Raw genomic sequence first — 19,789 nt, 5'->3', positions numbered from 1 at the left:
GATCCCATCACTCAATAACCATTCTCTTCCTAGAAATTGTTTCAGGTTTTCAGGGCACCTGGGTGGCTCAGTCTGTTAAATGTCTGCCTTCAGCTCAGGTCATGATCCCCGGGTTCTGGGATTAAGCCCTGCATCAGGTTCTCTGTTCAGCAGGGAGTCTGCTCCTCTCTCTCCCTCTAATAAATAAAATATTTTAAAAAAGAAATTGTTTCAGGTTATCAACATCCTGTGGGTGCTCTGTAGGAAACAATTTGATATCCAGAAAAACAGAAGTTTGTAGATGAAGCAATTTTTAAAATGGGAAGGAAAAGCCTTCATTGTGTGATGTAGAATGAGCTCGAGTTTATTATTTCCTTTCTGAAATATTCTAATGTTAGGACAACACTAATAATGATAAAAAGTCATTTAAAGATTTATCTTAAACACTCTGGGAGCCCAAGGAATTTCAGTGCCATGTTGACCAGATAGGGATTGTATTACATATCTTCACTTTTAAACATTGTCTTCAAAGTCACTTTCAGCGTACATGATAGATTGTTTGACTTGTGGCTCAAGTTTTCACCTTGGCCTTTAGAAAAGTAAAAGGAAACCTGAGGAATTAATGATATAAATCAGTTTTCTTGCTCACTTCCCCTAGTGCTTGTGTTCCAATTATCTGCATTTTGTGGAGATATTGTGAACACACCATCGACCTGCCATTCTACTGGCTCTCTTGTAACGAATTTAAGTATCTTCCACAAAGCCAGCCTTTGACAAATAGGGTTCTTAGCACATTTTCATGTAACTAGTAAATCACTACTGGTGGAAAGGAGAACATTACAGAGTCAGGAAATTTTGTGATCTATTTTTCTGAGTTTCAAACAACTGATTGATACATTCGCCCAGCATTCATGGAGGAACACTATGTTAGAAATAGCACTTCATTCTGTTAAAAAATAATTTTGCTTTTCAAATCCTAATAATATTTTTTATACATTAATGGTTCTTGGAATCAAGTATTTTAAAACAAAATATTTTAATTGTCTTCCTTTTGCAAAGAAGTCTTTGTTGATCATTTTAAAGCATTTTGTATTTTCCTTTTTTCCTTCTTACAAAGAGCAAAAGTAATTTGGCTTCTGTTAACAGGTCACCTTGAATGCTTCTTATAAATGCCAAATATATAGGAGCAATGTTTTTCTCTTCCAAACTTTGTCTTGAATCTCAGCTTTTCAACAGATTTCTATTTTGTAGACCATATTAATTCATTATATGTTTATTTGTAAACATTTATTAAGGACTTGATGTTTGCTCAGCTTTATATTTTGTGCCATACTAAGATAGGCTCAAATCCATCTATGACAAAATCCCCAAAGAATATACCCCGAAAATTATGTCAACTTTTAAGGTTACATAAATTTCTGGAGCTGTACCATCTACAAACTTTCTATTAAAATGTCAGTAATGGGGCACCTGGGTGCCTCAGTTGGATAAGTGTCTGCCCTCAGCTCAGGTCATGATCCCGGGGTCCTGGGATTGAGTCCCACACGGGGCTCCCGGCTCCATGGGGAGTCTGCTTCTCCCTCTGACCTCCCCTCTCATGCTCTCTTGCGCTCTCTCTCAAATACATAAATAAATAAAATGTCAGTAACACCTATATTTTTTTCTATCCATCTTGAGATTAAGCTAAACCTCTCGTTATTCAGAAAACCCTGGAATCAACCCCTGATCATATCCTATGAGCTAAATGCCTTACAGGCACTCTGGGCAGTGTCTTCATCTGTAAAATAGGGATAAGAACTTTACCTACAGCACTAGGTTACAGTACGAATTAAATGTAAAGTATACAGCATACGACTGGCACATAGCAAGCATCCCATTCATGTTAGCTGTGGATTTCAGATTTGTTTGCATCATTGCTCAATACCCATCTTTCATTCCACCCTTAAATTGTTTCAACCAGTGACTGATCTATGAACTTATTTCTAAACATATAACATTATCAGGGATTGAGTCAGCACACGGGAATTGCTTTTTAGCATAGATAATTTTGGGAAGCACCTGTTCCAACACCTTTTCTTTGTGTGATCACCATAAGGTGCTCTAAAAGCAAGAGTCTGGGGGCACCTGGGTGGCTCAGTGGGTTAAAACCTCTGCCTACGGGTCAGGTCATGATCCTAGGGTCCTAGGATCAACCCCGCAATGGGCTCTCTGCTCAGCGGGAAGCCTACTTCCTCCGCTTTCTCTGCCTGCTTGTGATCTCTGTCAAATAAATAAATTCTTTAAAAAAAAATAATAAAAGCACGATTCTGTTTTTTTTTTTCTTGATGGTAAGATAAAATTACTATATGCGTCAATAATTTGAGTTTAAAAGATATATGACTGGGAATAAAAATATATATACTACACCTACACAGTTTTTTTGTTTGTTTGTTTTGTGTTGTTTTTTTCCCCACACGGCCTTTTGCCGTTAAGCCCAAAGTTGATTTCCAGACACAGGCCTCTGTAACTTTTAGCACTGAAGTCATGAAGTCTCCTGTCTCCTAAAGCCTCAGAAATCTCACGTGGAAGCAAGGAGCGCACGACGCACAGCACGGAGGGAACCCTTGAGCGCTCGCTCCGGCTCCCACCTGTCGGCCAGGTCATTGTGACGTAAACGTTATGGACACGTGGAACACCTGCGGGAGAGCAGGGGCGGGGTCACCCCGGGCGGCAGACCGAAGCGGGAGATACCCCAGGAAATGGGGGTCGAGGAAAGTCCCCAGGGAGGAGAGAGAGGGAGGCTCACTCCCCCCATCCCGGACCCGCCCCCCAAAAGGTGAGGCCTTCGCTCCCTCGCTCCTCCGGGTGCCCGGGTCCTGCTGGGAGGGGTCGCCCCGCCGGGCGTCTCCTGAGGAGAGAGGAAGGGAGGGGAGGCGGCGGCGCCCCGGCCGCGGGCGTTTGCGGCGCGGAGAGGCCGCCCGCTCCCCCACGGCCGCTGCGCTGCGTTGCGGCGCGCACGGGCTCCGCCGGCTGCTATTCCGGCTGGCGGCGACCGCCGCAGGAAGGGCCGGTTCCTGAGCTCCCCCCGCCCCCTTCCCTCGCCTTCTGCTGACGCTGACGTCGGATGAGGGAGCTGGAGGGACGCTTCGACCGCTGCCAGGAGGCTCCGGTGAGGGCCGGGGCTCCGAGGTACCTGCCCTCCGGGGTCGGGGCGGGGGCGCGCCGGGCGGGCTGCAGGCTGCAGCGGGAGGCGCCCGGCAGCCGCGGCGGTCGGGGCGCCAGCCTGGGGCCGCCAACTGTGCCCTCCGCGGGCGGCGGGTGACAGGCGGGTCGCTTTCTCCGGTCCCTGGTTCCCGTGTAGGAACGGCCACGGCCCCTTCCCCTCCCCCGCCTCCTCCCTCGGGCCTGGGCAGGTCTGGAGGATGCGCGCGCCCTGGGAGCGTGCGTCAGCCCCGGGGGAGCCGGAGAGAAGCGTTCCGGGCGCCGGCCGCATCTCTCGCCCTGGCGCCCGCGGCACCCCCACCCACGACAGCCCACTCCACCCACGCCGCGCCTCGCCTTCTCAGTTTTTCCGGCCCCGGGACCCCGAGGTCCCTTCTGGGCGGGGACTGACTTGTTGACAAGTTCACCTGCCGCGGTGCCTGGTGTCTTTGCCTTTTCTCTTCGCCCCATTGCCCATCTTTGGCGGAGGTGACAGGGAGCAGATGGGTGTCTCTTTATAACCACTAGTGCCAGGAGGCCTGCGCTTGGTCTCCCGCAGGCGAGGTGCTCACCAGCCCTGGACCCGACTGGAGCAGGAGTCCCTAAGCGGGTCAGGTCCCTGCAAACCCTGACTCGTTTCCTTAGGGTGCTGCTGACTCCGCCTTTCCTGCCCTCGGACTATTGCAGCTCCTGCTTCCTTTAGAAACGAACATATCCTGTTATTATGTCTGCCGTTGGCCAGAGGCCCCCTCCACTTCCACACTTTCCCACTGTTTTTTCTTTTTTACTTGCAGTGTCCCCAAGGCCCCTCATCTTCTCTTTGGGTGTCTTAAAAGTACTGTTCCCTTTTGCTGGGAGAACGTATTAACTGCCTGGTTGGGGAGATTTACAATCTAGAAAAAGAATCCGGTTCTCTTCTGTTAAGATAGCATTAAAAAAAAAAAAAATAGCACGAAAAAAGGTGCTGGGTAGCAGCCTTAGAGACTGAGATCTGGTAACTTCATGAAAATTATTAGGGCCTGGAAAATATATCACTAGCTGGCTTGAGAATGATACTGAATGTAGGAAGAAAGGCACATAAGGCGCTGGCCATCAGGGGCCTATAAATTATGACTCATTGCAAACATGTTCATGTGCAAACATTTCAGTAAAGTCTCTCCAGAAAAATCTCGAATTGGTTTCTCTGGGCCTTTAGTTTAGATTTTCTGAGATCTGTTCCTGGGGGTTAAGGAGTGAAACAGGAAATGCTTATTAGTTTGAGAACAGTGTTCCAGACTCTGTTTCTTACCGTCTATTTAAATCACATATACAGTCTAAAAATACTTTTAAGTGGGCTTTCAAACCAGTTTCTTTTTAGGTTTCATTCTTTATTCTTGAAATATCCTGTGTAGAGAATACCATAGGGGCAAAATCAGTTTCTAATTCTTAATAGTTCAAATATCACTGTTTGGTTTTAACTGCTATGTATATATCTAGTTACTGGAGATGTGGCTTTCTAATTGTACCATTTTGTGTAATATAGGTAGACAATTCTATTGTTAAAGATGAGTATCTAGAAAACAACCGGTTAAAAAACTGACTGTGGATACTCCATCCATGGGTCATTAAATGGTAAAGGCACTAGATGGTAAATGCCTAGACGGCTTATTTCATAGCTCTCTTTCCTCCATTTGGTACACTTAGGTATCTGGTTGATTTCTGTGAGCATCTTTACTACCATGCATTTCCCTCCATGTCAACCTTGTGACAGATACAGAAAATTTTGTTGGGCAAAAGAAAATCTTCAAAACTGCCACACTTGCAATGTATTTGACTAAACAATACTTTTTTTTTTTTTTTTAATCAGGTGCAGGCAATTTTATTAGAGGCAGGGAAGTGTGGTAACTGAAATCACATGGTAGGGTCAACCTGAGGTGGTGTAAAATTTAGAATTACAGAAACCTCATATAAGAGAAGGTGGAAAAGTTGATAGACCACAAGGATCAGAAAGAACTTTTCCTTTTTAGTGGTTGAGTTCAATGGCTAAAAGCCTGAGGGTGGGTGGCAACATTTAGGATCAGTGCCCTGGTCACAGATGTCCTTTTTATTCCATTTGTATTATCAGATTAATGGGAACCATAGACAAAGATGCTATCTGTATGTTTTTGTTCATGAGGCATTACAGATTACTAATTAACCTTATCCCCATCCTCACCCCCATCTAGAATCTGCCTTAGCAAACCCTTGAACTCAAAGACTGATACAGGAGAAAATATTTTTTCCCTAAGTTATCACATTTTGTGTCACAATTGCACCTAGCATTGCGGAGGATGTATAGAGGGCACATATATAGGCTTTGGATCCCAAAAGAACAGGATTGGAACCCTAGCTGCAACACCTAGCTAGCCATGTGACTTTGAACAAGTAATTTATGCTCTCTGTGTCATCCTTTTTTTAATCTATAGAGAAGAATATCTACCTTGTCCGGTTGTAGTCGGCATTAGAAAAAAATATATTTTAATGCTTTGTGCAGTAAATGGAACTCAAGTAATAGCAGTAAGTTTTTCTTTTACATGCTAAACATATGTGCTGTCTGTATCTGAAAAGGATGCTACTGCTGAAAAAAATAGGGTATGTGTTCCAATTAGGTTTGGAGTATTTCAAGTGTTTTGTAGCAATACTAAGATCTTGGGCTTTCTGGAATACTCCCTGAGTCTGGGATATTCAATCTGTGGTCCAGGAGAAAAGCAAAGCTTATTTGTTCCAGTGGGGTAAATCTTCCAAGCCCCTGCCACTCAGAGGTGATCCATAGACCAGCAACATTGTCTTCCCCTGGGAGCTTGTTAGACATGCAATATTTCAACCTCCCCTCACCTGCCCACCCCTCCAGACCCACTGAATTCAAATCTGCATTTTAACAAGATCTGCAGGTGAGTCATATGTATATTAAAGCTTGAGAAGCATTGTCCTAACCTGGCATTTCTCAAAGTTCTGTGTGTAGTAGAATCATTTGGGAACTTTAAATGTGGAATTCCAGCCTGGCTTCTCTCATCTGCTCTTAACACCTCAGGTGGCTCTGATGCCACCAGTCTGAGACACACAGCACTAAACTCTATCCAGGATAGTGCTCTGAGGTGGGACTCTGCCCACTTCTTTAACAAAGCATTTTGGTAAACATGATTTTTTTTTTTTTAATAATCAACCCCCTTTGAAGTAAGTAGGTATTATAATCCCTGCTTCTAAGAAAATTAAGAATACAGGCATAATTTACTCTAGATAATACACATGGTAGAACTGTCTTGTACCTGTATAAATGCTAGTAAACCAGAATTTCACTACTCCAGCATCTAAATAATTGTACTCTGTGTGTGTGTGTGTATGTAAGCAATTTCAAATACTAGTCAATCTCTCCAGGACAGGGATGACTACACATAATAGGGGATTTCATAATGCTTTTAAAACAAAACCTTTCTTATCTATGACTGCAGGCCAGTTACTTTGGGTAACTGATTTTGAGCTTGATCCATAACATGAGGATGATGTCAACTTGGAAGTATTCTCAGGATAAGCATAATGTGCACAAAGCATACATCTCAGCATCTGAGAAGTGGTAGTTCCTCAACTAATAGCAACTACTTGTCCCAGTATAAACCTGTGAGATAATGAGTTCATTAAAAACTGAGAAAATGGCATTGCTCCTGATGAGAAATCTTTCCTACTAAGTCAGATGACATCATTCACTAGGCTTTTGGTCCAAGCAGAGAAGTGGGGTCATTGCACAGTACTCAGCAAGCATTTGTTGTGTGTTTGCTGTGTGTTATATACTGTGCTAATGCTAGGAATTCCAAGACAAGACCCACACCCTGCCCTGCTGTGGAGGAATCTCCATCCTAGTAAGGGAGACAAAAGAGGTTACTGACAATTACATTTCAGTGAAAGCAAGGAGGGGATGAAACCCAGGACCAAGGCACTGCACACAGATGATGGAAAGAGTGCAAACAGAAAACCTGAGAAGATTCTTGAAGGAGGTGACCCCTGAGAGAAGCCTTTAAAGACCCTGAAACAAATAATACATTATTATTTAACTTTAAAAAATTAATTTTAAAAAATTAATTTAATTTTCAAAAAGACTAATAGGAATTTGGCAGGTGAAAAAAGGTTAAGAGTACAGAGAGAGTGTTCCCAACACAGTATCTGGGTTATGAAGAAAATACTGGCAAACAGTCTTCATGTCTGGAGCCCAACACACATGCATGTCCTTATTAGCTGAGTAACCTAGGGCAAGTTTGATCATCTTTGAGTTGAGAGAATTAAATGTACTCATTAGGGCAAGCACAAGGCTGGTTTCAGTTATGTGCTGGATAGTTGTGGAGATGGTGGAGGTATTAGAACACAGAAGACTGATGTAAAAAGTGATTAGAATTAGAGAAAATTAAAGAGGTCAGTTTTAGAATACATTTAACAGAAAATATGTAGAATTAGAAGAGGATGCCTGAGAAAGGGTAACTGAATGGAGTTCAGTACTGTGGGGTGGGAAGCACGAGGTACACGTGTTCTGGAATGGATCACTGAACACATAGGTTATGGTATATTGTTAACCCTGAGAGTCTAGATTTGGGAATGGAAAGGTCCTATCATTCTGATGGTGAGAGTATTTTTACAAGGAGAGATTTACAGAGCGTTGCAGCTACTTCCCCAAGAGCACACATTAAGATCCATTCCATTACTCGCCATCATCACGATCTCTCACATGCAATTCTCTGTTCCCAGAATAGGGCATGGACACCAATGTCAGAAACCTAATGGCACTAGGGAGAAATCTAGCCTTCTCTGCCTGTTTCTGGAGAAGTACATCCTAAGCCAGAGACCAAGGAGATAATTGTAATAAATGGTGCTCCCTCTCCTTATAGCTGGGAAACCTGATAGCTACCAGAATTCCATTGTCATCACAGTTTTGTTGTGCACAAGAACCATGTTGGTAATGGATTTAGGATTAGTCCTAAATTGCCACAGCATCTGAGCCTGGGACTAAGACGGTTTTTTAGAAAAAGTTTATAGAAACGGAGCTCATTATCCAATCTCTTTCATTCAGGAGTAGAGTGGAGTGGTTAAAAACAAGAGTTCAGGAGACAAAAGCAGACCTAAAATTACCAGATGTTGACTTTGGGCAAATCATTTAACCTTTCTAACCCTTTTTTTCTCGCTTCCAAAATGGGGTGGTAGCCCTTTTGCGGTGGTTGTGTCCGCACATGAGGTAATGGACACATGCTTCACACCTGTAAAGTGCTCAGTGAATGGTAGCGCATCATTACTGCCTTTTGTCCAGAACATATTTACTAAAGGCCTACTGTGTTTCAGGTACTGTGCTTGGTTGGCATAAGGAGCCAAAGATGAACCAGTTAGGGTCCCTGCCCTCAAGGGACTTGCAGCGTAGTGCAGCATAGTGCAGGAGATACAGATGTAATTAGCTCAATGCAGGAAAGCAATGGGAGTAGTTGAGAACAGGAGTGGGAGGTCCCTGGGTGTGGAAGGGTAGGTGTTCTGTTAGGAAAGTCTTCACTGAGGTGGTAACATTGAAGAAAGACTTGAAGTAAGCTGTAAGTTGGCCGATTAGACAAAGGAGGGGAGGGCATTTGAAGGGAAGGAAACTTTGCAGAGCCTTGGCATAGTATATTCAGGAAAGCCCTAGCATTCTGAAATGCCCAGAAGGAATAGTTCTGTGTACAGTATTGTAAAAGTTTGAATTTTGCATTTGGGTTTTTTGCCAAGAAGTTTGGAACTTCTCTAGTGGGCAAGAGAATGCAAATAAAACATTTGGAGTGGGAGGGCAGCATGATTAGATCTGCCTATTGTAGTAATAGTTCAGACCATGATATGAAAGATTGGAGTGGGCAGATCTAGGCATAGTGTTGTCTCTGAAGGCCTAGACTAAGTCCTGGCTGTCAACATAGAAAAGAGAAGATGTATTTAATAGCTCTTTCGGAGGTAGAATGGAAAGAACTTGGAGACTGGCTGTAAAAAGATGAGAGAGAAGTCAAATTTCCAGTTAGGACCATTCAGTGGATTTTGTGCTGGTGACTAACATAGGAGCCACAGAGGGGGAAAAATGATTTGGGGATGCAGATGGAAAGAGATAGGTTCCATTCTAGAGGTGCTGAATCTGAAATGTCTGTGGGACACTCAGGTGAAGATTACAATAAAGAGATGGGAATTTAAACACTCCTCCAGAGCCCTGGATCTGTATTTCCAACTCCCTACTGCGATCTCCCGAGAGCTGTTTAATTCCGGGCCTCATTGGCACACAGCTGTTGGCTGAAGCAGCAGTTAAATCACCTAGAGAGGCAAGTGAAGTGCAATGAAGACAACCAAGTTCCGAACCTTGTAGATCACTGATATGTGAGATGTAGGCACAGAGAAAGAGGAGCTAACAACGAAATGAGAAAAGTTTCAAAAGTGCAGAGTGTTGGCTGAGGAGTTAAGGAAGGGGAGCTTAGTCGAAGGTCAACCAAGGTGGGGACTTCAGTAGGTTTTCACCTTTCTCTGGCATAGTGGAGAAGAGAACCAGACTGTATGGGCTTAGAAGAACTCAGTGAAGAGAAGAAATAGTTGGTAACTAGAGGGAAGAAAGAGGTGGAAGAACATGGGCTGAGGCCAGAGAGGGAGGTTGATTAACTTGAAGAGCAAATCATTGGGCAGGTACAGCAGAGACTGCTGGTTGTTGACTATTGCTGAAATGTCTCTGGCCTCTCTAGCATGGCATATCAGGACTCTCAGAGGGAGTATTCCTAAAGTGCTCCAGCAAGCACTGTAAAGGCTGTAGAGTGAAGCTGTCATACAAACTCTTTAGCTTCCATATTGTTTTCTGGAACACTCTTGTCAACAGTGCTAGCTGATTCTGTCTTTAGTCATCCCAGCAGGATGAGAAGGGGGAAAGGGATGAGACCTGTCCCTTCCAGACAAAAAGAAAGGAACAACAGTTTTTATAAGTCATGGTGCTGGATAGTTCCAAAGAAGTCAGCAAAGGTACATGAAGAGTGGAAGCTCTGAGAGAAGGTGCCTAGCACAATGCCAGGAGCCATGATTCCCTGCAGTGAATGAGGAGGAAGACTGGTCATCATCCTGGGGAGTTTGCTTCCACCTACTGCTCCCTGAAGGCCAGGATTAGTGTCTGTATCTAATGCTCTCTCTTCAGTGTTGCCATAGGCAGCATGGGCATCATTGTGAAGTAGGTAAACTTTGCATTGGTGCCAAACCACTCCCTCCTTTCTGTTTCCTGCTTTTTTCTTCCTTGCACTCCTGACTTGGACCTGCACCCCGTTGGATTACTTCCTGGTTATTCTACCTGCCCTGCCAGGTATATGCCCATGGCACTGTCTTTTCTGATCCCCATCAAAACAACAACAACAACAACAACAACAAAAACCAGTCTTGTGCCTTATTTACTCTTGGTGTTCCTGTTATTTAATCCTATAAGCTTCTTCCCTAAGAGAGTGAAGAGGGTCTGGGAAATAGGTCTTTTACTAAGTCTCAAATAACACCAACTAGATGACCTGGTGTAGGCGAGGGTGGCTGTGTTAGTTGGGGTACATGAAAATATTGAATTTTCTTTGTCTGCTTCCCTTTGCTGCTTGACTTTTATTTTAAGTTCTCCTTCCCCTGCCAGGCTGTCTTCATTCCTTGCTAAACCAGCCCAACTGAAACATGAGTTAGTTGCTACAACTTAACCAAGGAAAGTCCTTGACTACATGCCTTTTCCAGAGAAAGGAATTGTGGTGGTTTGTTTACAGGACCTGTGCAGAATGTAGATATTTTATAAACTACCTATTGGTATGTTTGTATTTCAGTAATTTAAGACTGATGAAAAAGACTGACTCTGTGCCTTGGGACATTTTCTTCAGTCCTGGATCTCAGTTCTTTCCCTGTGGAAAGAGGAGATTGGACTAAATGATCTATAAATTCTCTCCTGGCTCTGAATGATCCCGTGGAGGCATAAGAAATTACTTGATCATCTCTATAATGTGCTTCAACTTACAAATTTAATGTTAAAGAATCTTGTAAAGATTAGTGTCTCCCTAATTATTCTGATTGTTGACATTGTGCTTATGTGTAATTTCATACGTTCATGCACTTCCGTTGTACCCGTAATACTATTAACCATTCATGTGTTTGTGTGTGAAATACATATAATTCATACACAAATAGATACAATTATATGTAATTATATATAATGTATTTCATTTGTAAATATGTGTATATACTTTGTGTGTATGTATGTATGTGTCTGTGTGTGTATATATATATGTAAAAAGAGACATATAGTCTTTAACTTTTGGTGGGCTTTTTTTTTTTTTTTGATGGTCTTATAATAGTTTATTAACTTCTTATTTCCATGAATCTTATTTGAAGCTACTGGTGCATTTTGCACATCGATTTGGACCTTCTTAAAGCAGTTTATAATGAAAATATGGATTTAATCATTATGTAGGTCATTTAAAAAAACTATAAATGTGTGTTGTGTATATATCTTTACACACATATACAGTCTTTGTATATATACATATAGATGTATGTATATGGAATTTTATTTTTGTAATGACATTTCTGATAGAATAATTATCAGAGATTCTAGGGAGAACTATTTAATGGTATTTAATCTGTGCAGAATATTGGTAACCTGAGTTATAAAATTAATTTCTAGCTCTTTGCTGATTTGCCTAATGCCTTAGACCAACACTGTCTGTGAAAATAATGGCAGACACATATGTAATTTAAAGAATATTAGTAGGCACATTTAAAAACCTAAAGGGAATAAGTAACATTAGATAATATATTTTATTTAACCCAAAACGTCCAAAATATTATTTTAATTTAAAACACAAAAACAAATATATAAATATAAAATTGAATGTATAAATATGTGTTTATATATAATATAGTGATATATCAAAAATAGGAATATAGGGGTGCCTGGGTGGCTCAGTGGGTTTAAAAATAGGAATATAAACAAATATGTCGATATAAATACACTTTTTATAAATATAAAATATAAATCTAAAATGTAGATATATCAGTGAGATGTTTTACTTTTGGGGAGGGTATACAAAGTCTTCAAAATCCAGTATATGCTAAAAGCATATTTGAATTCAGACTAACCATATTTCAAGTGCTTAATAGCCAAAAATGGCTAGGGGCTATTGTAGTTGGACAACATGATGTAGATGATAAAGTTAACTTATTTCAGCTTTTTCTTCCATAAAAAATTTTAAGGTTAGTAAGAGCTTTCCAATTATAAAATGCAGTTTTGAAATATAATTTAAGGAAAACATTTATTCCTATCATTTAATAATGTTCTGTGCTGGCAGTTGAGGAGTGTGTAGTATTTCTTTACAGGTGATTAGGACCGTTGTCTGGCTAGGGTATTCCTTCTTTATCTTTTGAAGTCAAGCTTTTAGAGAAAAAGCCACCATAAGTACTTGAGATTAAAACCCATATACTAAATTCAAATTGACATTTGAAAATCATATAAACCAACCTAAATACAAGCAAAGGTGAATATAATTTATAAGCAAGGTTTGTTTTTTTTAAATCTTTTCTTTAGCAAAGACAACCTATTTAGTCTTTTTCTATTCCCAGTCTTTTAAACCATTTTATGTTATTTGCTCTTGTGGATTTCTTTGAGGTGTTTTGTTTTCGAATACCAGTCTCTTTGTTATTGCTGCTAGGATTTTAGCACAAAATTCACCACCAATTGTCCTTTGCAAGCAGGGCTTTAAGAGAAAACTAAGGCCTAGTCCATGCCCCTTCTGAGCCATTTTAATTTTTTGTTCTTTATTTTATTTTTAGTTTGTTTTTGTGGGGACGTAATATTTTTAGCTAGTATTAATGGTGAAGATGATAACCTTTTAGAGAATACCTTGACTTTTTTTCCCCCATTGTTAGAATATGAAATGCTGTGTTGAATATTTTCCTTTGAGGAAATAGCTCTTGAGATAGAGGGAGAGGCCCAGGGGAGTACCAGGTTGCTAGTTGAATATTAGTGTTTCAATCCAGCTTTCCTTGTTGAGAACTTGATCTTTAATCTGCTCTTGGACAAGTAGTTCATTTTTAGAACCCCAGATTCCTCATCTTTAAAAAGGAAGATGGGTTCATTATGTCAAAGCTTTCTCTTAGATATAAATGTCTCTAAAATTAATAAAAATTGGCTTTACAGTTTTTGTGACCGAGGGCATCCTAGATGTCAGCCAGCCTGGTCTACTGTTTCACAGGCAAACAAAGTAAGGCCAAACAGGGAAGTGACAGGGAGGAGGCACAAGACAGTAACATAATCATGGGTTTGCTGGCTTTTATTTTATATTGGGATGTAAGTTATATTGATATTAAAAATACTTAGTTTATAGTGGTCCTCTTAGCGCAGTGGGCAGCGCGTCAGTCTCATAAAAATACTTAGTTTAGAAATGTGATTTTGATAGGTTTAGGGAAGCATTAACCTTAATTAATGCCTATATGTAGTACCTGGGCTGTTCTGAAATCTAAACAAAATGATCATATAAAAATATCCTAAGATTCCAATTCATTAGCAGAAAATGCAGATTTTATTTTATTTTATTTTTTTTTTAAAGATTATTTATTTATTTATTTGACAGAGAGAGATCACAAGTAGGCAGAGAGGCAGGCAGAGAGAGAGAGGAGGAAACAGGCTCCCTGCTGAGCAGGGAGCCCGATGCGGGACTCGATCCCAGGACCCTGAGATCATGACCCGAGCTGAAGGCAGCGGCTTAACCCACTGAGCCACCCAGGCGCCCGAAAATGCAGATTTTAAACAATGATTTGTGCATGTAGGGTTTAAACAAAAACTCATCTTTTAATTGCCTTGAGTAAAATTAAAATTCGGTTTTCCTCTTATAAGATATGCTGACTCACAAAATTGAGGGATATGATTGTGTTTTACTTATGAAATTTATGAAATGTCAAAAATCATTTGGTTGCTTGCAGGAGAAACAAAACTCAGCTAGAAATAAAATCCATATAAAGTTACATGGAATGCTCGAGTAATCCTAACTTTTTCAAAATCTAAAAGAAAAGCTATTTGATATCTGAGAGATAGGGGAAACACCCATAAACGCTAGTTAAAATCACATTACTTTTTAAATATTATTTTATTAAGTAAACTACACCCAGTGTGGGGCTCAGACTCACAACCCTGAGATCAAGAGTTGCATGTTTTACTGACCGAGCCAGTTAGGTGCCCCCAAATGATATTACTTTAACCAATATTTAGCTTTTGAAAGGATGGAAGATTATGTCAACTTCCCACCATCTGTAGGGATTTTTCAATTATGTAATTTGAAGAATTAAAAAATATATATATTTTAAAATTATGTATGTATAGTTTTAACACACACACAGTTAATTACATGTGGAGGAATTGTTTTTCACCATTTCTACTAAAATTATTTTAACATTTATTCTTAAAACACATTATACTTAAAACACATTTTTATGATTTCCTGTGAAATCATGATTTCACAGGAAATCATAAAAATCATTATTGACATGAGAGAAAGTGGCCAAAGACAAACCTATAGGGAAAAAAAGATGAAAAATGATTTGGAGCAAAAGAAATATAAAACATTAAGTTATTTTTTAATGCAGGACCTAGAATCTCTGACAGATTTGTATTTTTTCTGCTCACTAGGCAAGCCATCAGGAGCCTGCATTGATGCCCTGGCTCTGAAGCTACTTGGCTCTGTTCTCTCTGACCTGTTAGTCACTTCCCTGGATCACAGGTCCCTGTGTTATTTAACTTATTTTATTTTTTATTTATTTAATAATCTGTTTTAATTTTATTGAAGTGTAATTGTTGTAGTGTTATTATTTTCAGATGTGTAACATAGTGATCTGATAATTCTATATGTTTCGTAAGAAAGGGACTTTATTCAATTGTTTCTCAACTCCCTCTAGGCCCTAAATTTTGTGACTTACCCTAGTTCTAAGACTGCACCAGAGAAATAAACCCAAAGACAAAACAAGATATTGGACCCTGATAATATTTCTAGATGAAGCTAATCTCTGAAAAAGTGGGAAGATGGAACTGGCAGAAAATTATGTACTTCAGATTGTGTAGTTGGAAGCTAAATTCAGGAGAAATGCCACAGGCTTCCAACATTTGCTGTGGATAACCAAAGGTGAACTCTCTAGCAAAGAGAGGACATAGATGGTGCTCAGTAAATGTGAAATAAATAGCATTAAGTGTCTACCCTCCAGTGGCTACAGAATATATCTAAATGCTGAAAGGGACAGAAGGTGGCTTCAGAGATTGGTCCTTATGTCTCCTCAGTCACATCTCCTCTTTCTTTAAGTTTTAGGAATGTACAACTGCTTATGGTTGGTGGCATGCACACTCCATGCAGTCCTGCTGTGCAAGAATGTGTTCATTGCTTTCAATCTGTCTGGAATAATTACCAGCATCCAGCTCACAGCCCCCTCTGCTGCCCCCCCCTTGTACCCTTCACCTGGCCAGCCACTACTGATTCTTAGAAACTCACCCCAGAGACCACATAGGAAGGCAACTCTGTATCTTCCTCTCTCTTTTCCTCTAGCCCTGGGCTCCTTCTTGTGTCATGGCACTCATTCCACATCACAGAAAACACCTGCCATTCCCTGACTTCAGAGTTTCCTTTTTGGTTATACATAAATAGCCCCCAAATTTTGTAGCATGTAGTGATCTGTTTTCACTGAGGTTTAATTTTAAATAATGATTCTTTATGTCATCAAAAGTAAGAAGCCATCGCTCACGAGACCTTTTACCATTTTATGTTCTGTGAAGAAACAAAATTGACTGCCAGATGGTTAATAAGGTTATCAATTATAGGACACATCTCAGCTTCAGGAATGTTGGGATGTGAACAGATTTGCGTTTGCTCAGTGATGTGTGGAGCTATCAAGCCGGTGTTTGGGAATGAGTGATTTTACTCTGGAATGATCCAAATGTACCACTTTGCACCCACATCACTTGAAAAGTGTGTTTCTTATGGGGGGGAAATGACACACTTCGCAAAGAAAGCTAAATGCTGGTATGCACGGCAGTGCTGAAGAGCTTTAAGATAGTGACAATTTTTAGTTGGAAAATAGGAATTTTGAATAAGTTAGAAAAATGACAAATTTGGCAGTGGCTCAGATCTGCAATTCAAGAGAATCCACCATATGTTCAGTGCAGATACAGGGAAAAGGGATTCTGGACTCAGTTTTAGATAGTACTCCATCTAATAGAGAAACTGCTCACTGATGGAAGAGAAAAATCTGCTAAAGTTGGAAAGGTAATGAATTTGAGACCTAAAACTGCACAAGATACACAACAGACTTGAAAATGTGATTCAAGAGAAAGTTATTGAAATATTTTTGTGGATTGAGAGTACTGATACAGTAAATGTAACTATCTTACCTTTACTCTGAGTAAGGGTTGGCTCAAGAATTTTAAATTCTTTGCACAATTCAGATGTAATTGGTGGTATCATCAGCTAACTCCGTAAGCTCATAGAAAAGGATTCTGGGCCAAAACAAATGTTCAGTGCAGCTGAAGCCAGCCTATGTGGAATGAAAATACTTCCCTATGTTATATTTCCAAGGAGGAGAATCTAGTATCAAGGTTTAAGGCATCTGAGGACAGACCAACTCTGCTTCTTTGCAGCAAAGCATCAAACTTTGTTTAAATCAGACTTGCTTTAGCATTTTGGGAACCTCAGAGATTTAGAAAAAATTTTTGGCTTATATATCAACCATCTAGTGTGTTCCAAATGGCTTTTTCAGTGGCTATAGGAAATGAAAAACAAGCTGTAGTCTGTCCACAGGGGTGGATAAAATTGAAGCTACAGCATAGCAAGTTGTAAGAAAAGCAAAGAAGAAAAATAAGCGTAATTATTCCACGGAATCCCAGTACAAATGCTGAATGAAGTACCCCTCATCCCTATTCCCCTAGTTCTCCCCCCAAGACAATGACCTCTCAGCCACATGGGTATGGCTGAGAACAGTTTTGCTCCCTAATACCTGGCTTTGGTGGATGAGGTCAGTGTACTATGTCCCCTTCAAGGTGTAGCCTGGCAAAGTCTAGGAAGATTAGGTAGTCTTTGTGTCACTTCAGAAGGTGCTAGCTTCAGCAGCATTTCCACCTATGAGCAGACATCTTTCCCCTCTTGCACTTGTCTTAGACACCGAGGCCACTTCTTACTAACCCATCCCCTTACCCTCAGTTTTGTTACAGCAAAATTAGGAATGTGTGTGTGTGTGTGTGTGTGTGTGTGTGTTAAAATAAGTTCTGCACCCAACATGGGGCTTGAACTCATGACCCCAAGATCAAGAGTCACATGCTCTACCAACTGAGCCAGCCGGGCCCTCCAGAACTTGCTTTCTATTGATCTGTTAACTCTTGGGGCCCTACTTCTTTGAGAAGATCTTAATTCTTATTGGCTCATCTGCTTTGTCTTCCTTGGAGAGACAGAATTTAGTGAAACATAGATATTCATGTGGTCACGTTGTGCTGAATTTAACTTTTTTTTTTTTTCTTTCATGGCACTCATGCCATGGCAAGTCCATAAGCAGCTTGATGCTTGCTCTTCTTTGCTTATCTCCTAAAGTAATGTGGCCACAAACAGAACTTTAGGAAGTCTTCTCTGTGCTATTAAAATGCTCAAGACATGATAGCATTCATTTGGGGCTTATTTCCCAAGTGTCTTGTGGCAGAAATGGAGATATAGCCGCCTTTGCAGATCAATGAATTGATGTATTATCTAATTATAGATTTTATTGTATTTTGGGGAAATGACTTCTCTAACAACAGATTTTACAAATTTGGGGAGTCACAAAGGTCTTTTTTATATGTCCCTTGCAAATATCAACAGTCTCTTGGATCCAAAAATTGTGTTTTTATCCCTGCTTAAACTGCATTGTCCAATACTGTAGCCACTAACCACACATGGCCATTGAGCACTTAATGTGGCTAATCTCAATTGAGATGTTCTGTAAGCATAAAGTGTACACCAGATTTTAGACTTGGTGCAAAAACATGAATGCAAAATAAAACATTAGTAATTTTTTTTATTATATGTTGAAATAAGATTTTAGATATATTGGGTTAAATAAAATACTTTACAATTTTTTAGTATTCTTTTTCACTTTATAACATTGCCATTTAATCATTTAAAATTACATATGTAGTTCATAGTGTATTTCTGTTGGACAGAGCTGATTTAGACTATAAGTTACTTGAGGCTAGACAGCACCTGGTACATATTAACTAGATGCTCAGTTGCATGCTCAGTGCAACCAAACTGATGAACTGGAATGAGTGAATAGGTGAGAATTCTAATGATTTTTTTAAAGATTTTATTTATTTGACAGAGATCACAAGCAGGCAGAGAGGCAGGCAGAGAGAGGGGGAAGCAGGCTTCCCTGCTAAGCAGAGAGCCTGATGTGGGTCTCGATCCCAGGACTCTGAGACCATGACCTGAGCCGAAGGCACTTAGCTTAACCCACTGAGCCACCCAGGCGCCCCATAATGATTTTTTTAAATTTTATTTATTTATTTGACAGACAGAGATCACTAGGCAGAAGAGAGGGGGAAGCAGAGAGCCCTACGTGGGGCTCAATCCCAGGACCCTGAGATCATGACCTGAGCTGAAAGCAGAGGCTTAACCCACTGAGCCACCCAGGTGCCCCCATAATGATTTTTTTTAAGAAGTGATTTTGACACTGTGAATTAGGATTGCTACTTTAAAAAAAAAAAAAAAGAACAAGAAGAAATAGAAGAACAATAACAAGTGCTGGGGAGAATGTGGAAAAAATGAAACCCTTGGAACACTCTTGGTGGGATTTTAAAACGGTACAGTTACTGTGGAAAAAAATATGGAGGTTCCTCAAAAAATCAAAACTAGAATTACCCTATAATCCAACGATCTTACCTGTAGGTATATACATAATAAAAAACCTTGGATCTCAAAAGATATTTGTACACCCATGTTCATTAAAACATTATTTATAACCAGGATGTGGAAGCAAGCTAAATGTCTATCAGTGGCTGGATAAAGAAAATATGCTTTATATATAAAATAGAATATTATTCTACTTTTAAAAAGAAGGAAAACCTATCATAGGTTAGAGAACTTTGACAACATTATGCTAAATAAAATAAACCAATCATAGTAAAGATAAATTCTGCATAATTTCACTTATAAAGTATCCAAAATAGTCAAACTAATAGAAACAAGAAGAATGGTGTTTGCCAGAGGTTAGGGGGTAGAGGAAATGAGGTATTCGATGGATACAGAGTTTCATCCGTGCAAGATGAAAAAGTTCTGGAGATCTGTTATATGACAATGTGCATATAGTTAACAATTCTGTAAGGTACATTTACTCATTTTAAAGGATGTATTTATGTGGTTTTTACCACAACTAAAAATTATTCAGAAAGTCTCTACTAATAGATCATGGTGAAATTGGACTCAAGGAAAGAATATAATTTGTTTCCTTGAACAATATTTTTTCCTAAGAAATTTTGTTAGAAGCTTTGAGCTAAGTAAAGTGTGTACTTGCAGGGAAGCTGTGTGGGCATTGAGAGGACGAGAAGCTGGCGGTCCCCCTATGATGTACGGAGTAGAGG

At 40.2% G+C, this 19,789-nt stretch overlaps 1 protein-coding gene across 19 annotated transcripts in view; it reads left to right on the top strand.

Annotated features, from left to right (window-relative positions):
- Nucleotides 1-2,640: 2,640 nt before the first annotated feature.
- The window catches only part of ICA1 (islet cell autoantigen 1), a 142,220-nt gene continuing 125,071 nt past the window's right edge, over nt 2,641-19,789 (top strand). For 3 of the 19 annotated variants that reach the window (XM_013064188.2, XM_013064182.2, XM_004767817.3), the window contains exons 1-2: nt 3,071-3,147; nt 14,834-14,924. The gene's annotated coding sequence lies outside the window, so the exon portion shown is untranslated. Of the gene's footprint in view, nt 2,795-2,995; nt 3,148-14,833; nt 14,925-19,789 lie in introns of those variants that run through there. The other 16 variants (XM_045062731.1, XM_004767814.3, XM_013064179.2 and 13 more) reach the window with 8 other exon arrangements.

This window comes from Mustela putorius, unplaced genomic scaffold (assembly GCF_011764305.1).
Source record: "Mustela putorius furo isolate JIRA1106 unplaced genomic scaffold, ASM1176430v1.1 tig00003845_pilon_pilon_pilon, whole genome shotgun sequence".
NCBI classification, from domain to species: Eukaryota; Metazoa; Chordata; class Mammalia; order Carnivora; family Mustelidae; genus Mustela; species Mustela putorius.
Note: the sequence above shows the minus strand (reverse complement) of the source record. Positions and strands in the feature narration are given on the sequence as shown.